We start from the raw sequence: 8,556 nt of genomic DNA, 5'->3' as shown, positions 1-8,556 counted from the left end.
TACTCTGATCGTGAACCAGGAGGCTAAGAGATACACACTCAAGCTAGTGCAGATAGAACGGAGGTGGTTGTCAGGAATGCGTTCATAGGTGAGAATGATGATGAGTGTCACGGATCATCACATTCATCAGGGTGAAGTGCGAGTGAATATCTTAGAATAAAAACAAGCGTGATTGAATGAAAAACAGTAGTAATTGCATTAATTCATCGAAACACAGCAGAGCTCCTCACCCCCCAACCATGGGGTTTAGAGACTCATGCTGTCAGAAATACAATGTAAAATGTGAAAACGTCATGAGATACAAAATAAATCTCTAAAAGTAGTTTTTATACTGAACTAGTAACCTAGGGTTACAGAAAATGAATAAACTGAGGTAGATAGTGCAGAAATCCACTTCCGGAGCCCACTTGGTGTGTGCTTGGGCTGAGCATTGAGCTTTACACGTGTAGAGGCTTCTCTTGTAGTTAAACACCAGGTTGCAGCCTGTTTTTGGCGTTTAACTCTGGTTTGTAACCTGTTTCTAGCGTTTAACTTCAGAATAGGGCAGGAAGTTGGCGTTTAAACGCCAGTTTACGTCGTCAAAACTCGGGCAAAGTATGGACTATTATATATTGCTGGAAAGCCCTGAATATCTACTTTCCAACGCAATTGAGAGCGCGCCAATAAGGTTTCTGTAGCTCCAGAAAATCCATTTCGAGTGCAAAGAGGCCAGAATCCAACAACATCTGCAGTCCCTTTTTAGCCTCTGAATCAGATTTTTGCTCAGGTCCCTCAATTTTAGCCAGAAAATACCTGAAATCACAGAAAAACACACAAACTCATAGTAAAGTCCAGAAATGTGATTTTTGCATAAAAACTAATAAAATTATACTAAAAATTAACTAAAACATACGAAAAACTATGTAAAAACAATGCCAAAAAGCGTATAAATTATCCACTCATCACAACACCAAACTTAAATTGTTGCTTGTCCCCAAGCAACTAAAAACAAAGTAGGATAAAAAGAAGAGAATATAAAATGAATTCCAAAAACATCTATGAAGATCAGTCTTAATTAGATGAGCGGGGCTATTAGCTTTTTGCTTCTGAACAGTTTTGGCATCTCACTTTATCCTTTGAAGTTCAGAATGATTGGCATCTATAGGAACTCAGAATTCAGATAGTGTTATTGATTCTCCTAGTTCAGTATGTTGATTCTTGAACATAGTTACTTTATGAGTCTTGGCCGTGACTCTAAGCATTTGGCATCTCACTTTAACCACTCAGTCTCAAGCTTCTCGCTTGACACCTTCATGCCACACGCACATGGTTAGGGACAGCTTGGTTTAGCCGCTTAGGCCAGGATTTTATTCTTGTGGGCCCTTGGTGCATGAAATCGTGATTGTTCATTCCTTGATAACGGTGCCAAAAACTTAATACGCACGTTCAAAATCTTAGTTCTTTTTCACAACTTCGCACAACTAACCAGCAAGTGCACTGGGTCATCCAAGTAATAAACCTTACGTGAGTAAGGGTCGATCCCACGGAGATTGTCGGCTTGAAGTAAGCTATGGTCACCTTGTAAATCTCAATCAGGCAGATTCAAATGGTTATAGTGTTTTAATAATTAAAAGATAAATAAAACGTAAAATAAAGATAGAGATACTTATGTAATTCATTGGTGAGAATTTCAAATAAGCGTATGGAGATGCTTAGTTCCTTCTGAATCTCTGCTTTCCTACTGCCTTCATCCAATCCTTCATACTCCTTTCTATGGCAAGCTGTATGTTGGGCATCACCGTTGTCAATGGCTACATCACGTCCTCTCAGTGAAAATGGTCCAAATGCGCTGTCACCGCACGGCTAATCATCTGTCGGTTCTCGATCATGCTAGAATAGGATTCAGTAATCCTTTTGCGTCTGTCACTATGCCCAGCACTCGCGAGTTTGAAGCTCGTCACAGCCATCCCTTCCCAGATCCTACTCGGAATACAACAGACAAGGTTTAGACTTTTCGGATCTCAAGAATATCCGCCAATAATTCTAGCCTATACCACGAAGACTTTGATCATAGATCAAGAGGCTAAGAGATATGCATTCAAGCTTGTTTGCATGTAGAACGGAAGTATTTGTCAGGCACGCGTTCATAAGTGAGAATGATGATGAGCGTCACATAATCATCACATTTATCATGTTCTTGTGTGCGAATGAATATCTTAGAGAAGAAATAGGCTTGAATTGAATAGAAAAACAATAGTACTTTGCATTAATTCATGAGGAACAGCAGAGCTCCACACCTTAATCTATGGTGTTTAGAAACTCTACCGTCGAAAATACATAAGAACAAGGTCCAGGCATGGCCGAATGGCCAGCCCCCTAAACGAGATCAAGAGATCAAAAGTGATACAAGGATAGTCTCAAAAATGATCAAAAGATTCTTAACACGATAGTAAAAAGTTCTATTTATACTAAACTAGTTACTAAGGTTACAGAAATAAGTAAATGATGCAGAAATCCACTCCCGGGCCCACTTGGTGTGTGCTTGGGCTGAGCATTGAAGCTTTCACGTGTAAAGGTCTTCCTTGGAGTTAAACGCCAGTTTGTAACTTGTTTCTGGCGTTTAACTCTGCTTTGCAACCTATTTCTGGCGTTTAACGCCAGAATAGGGCAGAAAGCTGGTGTTGAACGCCAGTTTGTGTCATCTAAACTCAGGCAAAGTATAGAATATTATATATTTCTGGAAAGTCTTGGATGTCTACTTTTCAACGCAATTGAGAGCGTGTGATTTGGACTCATGTAGCTACAGAATATCCACTTTGAGTGAAGGGAGGTCAGAATCCAACAGCATCTGCAGTCCTTCTTTAGCCTCTGAATCTGATTTTTTCTCAAGCCCTCAATTTTAGCCAGAAATTACCTGAAATCACAGAAAAACATACAAACTCATAGTAAAATCTAAAAATGTGATTTTTATTTAAAAACTAATAAAAATATACTAAAACTATGTAAAAATAATGCCAAAAAGCGTATAAATTATCTGCTCATCACAACACCAAACTTAAATTGTTGCTTGTCCCCAAGCAACTGAAAATCAAATAGGATAAAAAGAAGAGAATATACTATAAATTCCAAAATATCAATGAAACTTAGCTCCAATTAGATGAGCGGGACTAGTAGCTTTTTGCCTCTGAACAGTTTTGGCATCTCACTTTATCCCTTGAAGTTCAGAATGATTGGCATCTATAGGAACTCAGAATTCAGATAGTGTTATTGATTCTCCTAGTTTAGAATTTTGATTCTTGAACACAGCTACTTTATGAGTCTTGGCCGTGGCCCTAAGCACTTTGTTTTCCAGTATTACCACCGGATACATAAATGCCACAGACACATAACTGGGTGAACCTTTTCAGATTGTGTCTCAGCTTTGCTAGAGTCCCCAATTAGAGGTGTCCAGGATTCTTAAGCACACTCTTCATTTTTCTTTGGACCTCGACTTTAACCACTCAGTCTCAAGTTTTCACTTGACACCTTCACGCCACAAGCACATGGTTAGGGACAGCTTGGTTTAGCCGCTTAGGCCAGGATTTTATTCCTTTAGGCCCTCCTATCTATTAATGCTCAAAGCCTTGGATCCTTTTTACCCTTGCCTTTTGGTTTTAAGGGCTATTGGCTTTTTGCTCTTTCCTTTTGGTTTAAAGAGATTTTGGCTTTTTCTGCTTGCTTTTTCTTTTTGTTTCTCTTTTTTTTTTCGCCATTCTTCTTTTCTTTTTTTTTTCGCAAGCTTTTGTATTCACTGCTTTTTCTTGCTTCAAGAATCAATTTTATGATTTTTCAGATTATCAATAACATTTCTCCTTTTCATCATTCTTTCAAGAGCTAACATATTTAACATCCATAAACAACAATATCAAAAGACATATGCACTGCTCAAGCATTCATTCAGAAAACAAAAGGTATTGTCACTGCATCAAAATAATTAAACTAATTTCAAGGATGAATTCAAAATTCATGTACATCTTGTTCTTTTGTAATTAAAGCATTTTTCATTTAAGAAAGGTGATGGATTCATAGGACATCCATAGCTTTAAGACATAGACACTTAAATACTAATGATCATGTAATAAGATACAAACATAAACATAAAGCATAGTAAGCAAAAAACAGAGAAAAATAAATAGACAAAGAGATTAAGGAACGGGTCCACCTTAGTGAGGGTGGCGTCTTCCTCTTCTTGAAGAACCAATGGTGCTCTTGAGCTCCTCTATGTCTCTTCCTTGTCTTTGTTGCTCCTCTCTCATAGCTCTTTGATCTTCTCTAATCTCATGGAGAATGATGGAGTGCTCTTGGTGTTCCATCCTTAGTTGTCCCATGTTGGAACTTAATTCTCCTAGGGAGGTGTTGATTTGCTCCCAATAGTTCTGTGGAGGGAAGTGCATCCCTTGAGGCATCTCAGGGATTTCATGGTGAGGAATTTCCTCATGCTCTTGTTGAGGTCCATGATCTCTTGTTTGCTCCATCCTTTTCTTAGTGATGGGCTTGTCCTCTTCAATGAGGATGTCTCCCTCTATGTCAATTCCAGCCGAATTGCAGAGGTGGCAAATGAGGTGAGGAAAGGCTAACCTTGCCAAAGTGGAGGACTTGTCAGCCACCTTGTAGAGTTCTTGAGGTATAATCTCATGAACTTCCACTTCCTCCCCAATCATGATACTATGGATCATGATGGCCCGGTCTACAGTAACTTCAGACCGGTTGCTAGTAGGAATAATTGAGCGTTGGATGAACTCCAACCATCCTCTAGCTACAGGCTTAAGGTCCGGTCTTCTCAATTGAACCGGCTTGCCTCTTGAGTCAACTTTTCATTGAGCTCCTTCCACACATATGTCCATGAGGACTTGGTCCAACCTTTGATCAAAGTTGACCCTTCTAGTGTAGGGGCATGCATTTTCTTGCATCATTGGCAAGTTGAACGCCAACCTTACATTTTCCAGACTGAAATCTAAGTATTTCTCCCGAACCATGGTAAGCCAGTTCTTTGGGTTTGGGTTCATACTTTGATCATGGTTCCTAGTGATCCATGCATTTGCATAGAACTCTTGAACTATTAAGATTCCAACTTGTTGAATAGGATTAGAGAGAACTTCCCACCCTCTTCTTCTAATCTCTTGTCGGATCTCCGGATACTCGCTCTTTTTGAGCTTAAAAGGGACCTCAGGGATCACCTTCTTCTTGGCCACAACTTCATAGAAGTGGTCTTGATGGACCTTTGAGATGAATCTCTCCATCTCCCATGACTCAGAGGTGGAAGCAATTGCATTCCCTTTCATCTTTCTTGAGGTTTCTCTGGCCTTAGGTGCCATTAATGGTTATGAAAAAACAAAAAGCAATGCTTTTACCACACCAAACTTAAAAGGTTTGCTCGTCCCTGAGCAAAAGAAGAAAGGAAGTAGTAGAAGAAGAAGAAAATTAAGGAGATGGAGGGAGAAGGTGAATTCGGCCAAGGGGGAGGAGTGGTGGTTGTAATGTGTGAAAATGGAGTAGTGTTGAGGGGTTTATATAGGGGTGGGGGGAGGGTAGGTTTCGGCCATTAGGGTTGGGTTTGGGAGGGAAAAGAATTTGAATTTTGGAGGTAGGTGGGGTTTATGGGGAAGAGTAGATGGATGTGAGTGGTTAAGGGTATTTGGGGAAGAGGTATGGAGGTGATCGGTGAAGGGTATTTGGGGAAGAGAGTTATGAAAAGGTGTAAAGAGGAGAGAAGAAGAGGTGGGGTAGGTGGGGATCCTGTGGGGTCCACAGATCCTGTGGAGTCAAGGACTTAGCATTCCTGCTCCAATTAGGCATGCAAAACGCCCTTAGAATGCATGTCTGGCATTAAACGCCAGCTTGCTGCTTTTTTCTGGCGTTTAACGCTAATTTCATGCTCTGTTCTGGCGTTAAACGCCAGTTTGGTGCTTGTTTCTGGCACTTAACGCCAGCTTGATGCTTTTTTCTTGCGTTAAACGCCAGTTTGATGCTTCTTACTGGCGTTTAAACGCCAGTAAGCTCTTCCTCCAGGGTGAGCTGTTTTTAATGCTGTTTTTCATTCTGTTTTTGATTTTTCAGTTGTTTTTGTGACTTCACATGATCATCAACCTAAGGAAAACATAGAATAGCAATGGAAAATAAATAGATATAATTAATTAACATTGGGTTGCCTCCCAACAAGCGCTTCTTTAAAGTCAATAGCTTGACAGTGAGCCCTCATGGAGCCTCACAGATGTTCAGAGCATTGTTGGGACCTCCCAACACCAAACTTAGAGTTTGAATATGGGGGTTCAACACCAAACTTAGAGTTTAGTTGTGGCCTCCCAACACCAAACTTAGAGTTTGACTGTGGGGGCTTTGGTTGACTCTGCAGTGAGAGAAGCTTTTCATGCTTCCTCTTCATGGTTACAGAAGGAGATCCTTGAGTTTTAAACACAAGGTTGTCCTCATTTAGTTGAAGGACCAACTCTTCTCTGTCTACATCAATCACAGCTTTTGCTGTGGCTAGGAAGAGTCTTCCAAGGATGATAGATTCATCCTCATCCTTCCCAGTGTCTAGGATTATAAAATCAGCAGGGATGTAAAGGCCTTCAACCTTTACTAACAAGTCCTCTACTAATCCATAAGCCTATTTCATTGATTTGTCTGCCATCTCTAGTGAGATTCTTGCAGCTTGTACATCAAAGATTCCCAGTTTCTCCATTACAGAGAGTGGCATGAGGTTTATCCCTGACCTAAGGTCACACAGAACCTTCTCAAAGGTCATGGTGCCTATGGTACAAGGTATGAAGAACTTTTCGGGATTCGGTTTCTTCTGAGGCAATGTCTGCCTTATCAATGCACTAAGTTCATTGGTGAACAAGGGGGATTCATCCTCCCAAGTATCATTACCAAATAAACTGGCATTCAACTTCATGATGGCTCCTAGATATTTAGCAACCTGCTCTTCACTGATGTCTTCATCCTCTTCAGAGAAAGAATAGTCATCAGAGCTCATGAATGGTAAAAGGAGGTTCAATAGAATCTCTATGTTCTCTAGATGAGCCTCAGATTCCTTTGGTTCCTCAAAGGGAAACTCCTTATTGGTCAGTGAACGTCCCAGGAGGTCTTCCTCACTAGGATTCACGTCCTTCTCCTCCTCTCTGGGTTCGGCCAAACCAAGTAAGGTAATGGCCTTGCACTCTCTTTTTGGATTCTCTTCTATATTGCTTGGGAGAGTACTAGGAGGAGTTTCAGTGACTCTTTTACTCAGCTGGCCCACTTGTGCCTCCAAATTTCTAATGGAGGATCTTGTTTCATTCATGAAACTTAGAGTGGCCTTAGATAGATCAGAGACTATATTTGCTAAGCTAGATAGATTCTGCTCAGAATTCTCTGTCTGTTGCTGAGTGGGTGATGGAAAAGGCTTGCTATTGCTAAACCTGTTTCTTCCACCATTATTAAAGCCTTGTTGAGGCTTTTGTTGATCCTTCCATGAGAAATTTGGATGATTTCTCCAGGAGGGATTATAGGTGTTTCCATAGGCTTCACCCATGTAATTCACCTCTGCTATGGCAGGGTTTTCAGGATCATAAGCTTCTTCTTCAGAAGATGCTTCCTTAGTACTATTAGATGCAGCTTGCAATCCATTCAGACTCTGAGAAATCATATTGACTTGCTGAGTTAATATTTTATTCTGAGCCAATATGGCATTCAGAGTATCAATTTCAATAACTTCCTTTCTCTGAGGTGTCCCATTACTCACAGGATTCATTTCAGAAGTGTACATGAACTGGTTATTTGCAACCATGTCAATGAGTTCCTGAGCTTCTGCAGGCATTTTCTTTAGGTGAATGGATCCACCTGCAGAATGGTCCAATGACATCTTAGATAATTCAGACAGACCGTCATAGAATATATCAAGGATGGTCCATTCTGAAAGCATGTCAGAAGGACACTTTTTGGTCAGTTGCTTGTATCTCTCCCAAGCTTCATAGAGGGATTCACCTTCTTTCTGTTTGAAGGTTTGAACATCCACTCTAAGCTTGCTAAGCTTTTGAAGAGGAAAGAACTTGGCTAAGAAAGCCGTGCCCAGCTTATCCCAAGAGTTCAGGCTATCTTTAGGTTGAGAGTCCAACCATATTCTAGCTCTGTCTCTTATAGCAAACGGGAAAAGCATAAGCCTGTAGACCTCGGGATCAACCCCATTGGTCTTAACAGTATCACAGATCTGCAAGAATTCAGTTAAGAACTGAAAAGGATCTTCTGATGGAAGTCCATGAAACTTGCAATTCTGTTGCATCAGAAAAACTAATTGAGGCTTTAGCTCAAAATTGTTTGCTCCAATAGCAGGGATTGAGATGCTTCTTCCATGCAAGTTGGAATTTGGTGCAGTAAAGTCACCAAGCATCTTCCTTGCATCTCCACCATTGTTATTATTTTCGGCCATGTCTCCTTCTTTTTCGAAAACTTCTGTCAGATTTTCTCCAGAGAGTTGTGCTTTAGCTTCCCTTAGCTTCCTCTTCAGAGTCCTTTCAGGTTCAGGATCAGCTTCAACAAGAATGTTCTTATCCTTGTACC

The 8,556-nt window shown here is 40.5% G+C and overlaps 1 non-coding gene across 1 annotated transcript; it reads left to right on the top strand.

Annotated features, from left to right (window-relative positions):
* Positions 1-7,915: 7,915 nt before the first annotated feature.
* LOC148580359 (small nucleolar RNA R71) lies at positions 7,916-8,023 on the top strand. Its single transcript, XR_015895190.1, has one exon. It is a non-coding gene; the product is annotated as a small nucleolar RNA R71 (small nucleolar RNA).
* The last annotated feature ends 533 nt before the right edge of the window (positions 8,024-8,556 follow it).

This window comes from Arachis ipaensis, chromosome B10 (assembly GCF_059453495.1).
Source record: "Arachis ipaensis isolate K30076 ecotype BB chromosome B10, ASM5945349v1, whole genome shotgun sequence".
Taxonomy (NCBI): Eukaryota; Viridiplantae; Streptophyta; class Magnoliopsida; order Fabales; family Fabaceae; genus Arachis; species Arachis ipaensis.
This window is presented reverse-complemented; position numbering and strand designations above follow the sequence as displayed.